We start from the raw sequence: 1,073 nt of genomic DNA on the forward strand, positions 1-1,073 counted from the left end.
GAACGGCTTTAGGGAAAGAATGGGTTGAAGTGGCATGGCACTTATTTTGGTGGGTTTTCCCATTCGCTGACAAGCATCACATCTCTTGCAATAATCATATACATCCTTGTGGAGGGTTAGCCACCAGTATCCTGCTAACAGAGCCTTCCTGGCTATTGCTTCTCCTGCGAAGTGTCCACCACAGGGTTCGTCATGGCATGCTTTCAATACTATGCCGATTTCATCCCCTGCAACACATCTTCGCAGCACTTCATCTTTGCCTTTCTTGTACAGTGCACCGCCTAGCAAGATGTAGGGGCTGATTCTAACAGAAGCTTCTTCTTCTCACGACTTGAGATGCCAGGAGGATACTGTTGAGTTGCTAGGAGATTGGCTATGTCTGCATACCAGGGAGTAACTATTTCAACTAGAAACAAGGAAGCATCAGGAAGGTCAAGATCATTCTATTCCTCTTCTTCTGTTTGAGGGATCCGTGGTGACAGATTATCGGCTAAGACATGGGAACGGCTAGGCTTAGTTACCACTTCGAAGTCGAACTCCTAGAATAGGAGCAACCATATCATCAGTCGTCCTTTAACATATGCTTTTTTCGTCAGGAAGGACAGGGCTTCATGATCCACGTAGAACTTGAAATGTGTTGACAATAAATAGTGTCGAAACTTCTCCAATGCAAACACCATTGCCAAGCACTCAAGCTCTGTCACTGTATAGTTCCATTCCCTATCAGTGACCTTTCGGCTTGCATAATATATCGGTTGATCTAATTTAGAGGGGCCCTTTTGACATAGGATAGCACCTAGCCCTTCAACTGATGCATCTGTGTGCACATGCAACTCCTTCGTCCAATTAGGAGACTGTAAAATAGGTGCTTGGATCAGGCACTATTTTAGGGTATTAAAGGCTTCTTCACAATCATCAGTCCAAAGGAAATCAGCTTCTTTCCTTAGGAGCTTGTGCAGAGGGGCTGCCTTAGTTGCAAAATGTGCAATAAATCTCCTGTAGTAGTCCACATGGCCAAGAAATCCTCTTAATTGCTTGAGGTTTGTCGATGCTATTAAAGCAGCAATCTTCTC

Source organism: Lygodium microphyllum, chromosome 7 (assembly GCF_053477565.2).
Source record: "Lygodium microphyllum isolate KBCC chromosome 7, Lygodium_microphyllum_v1.1.10, whole genome shotgun sequence".
Classification (NCBI taxonomy): domain Eukaryota; kingdom Viridiplantae; phylum Streptophyta; class Polypodiopsida; order Schizaeales; family Lygodiaceae; genus Lygodium; species Lygodium microphyllum.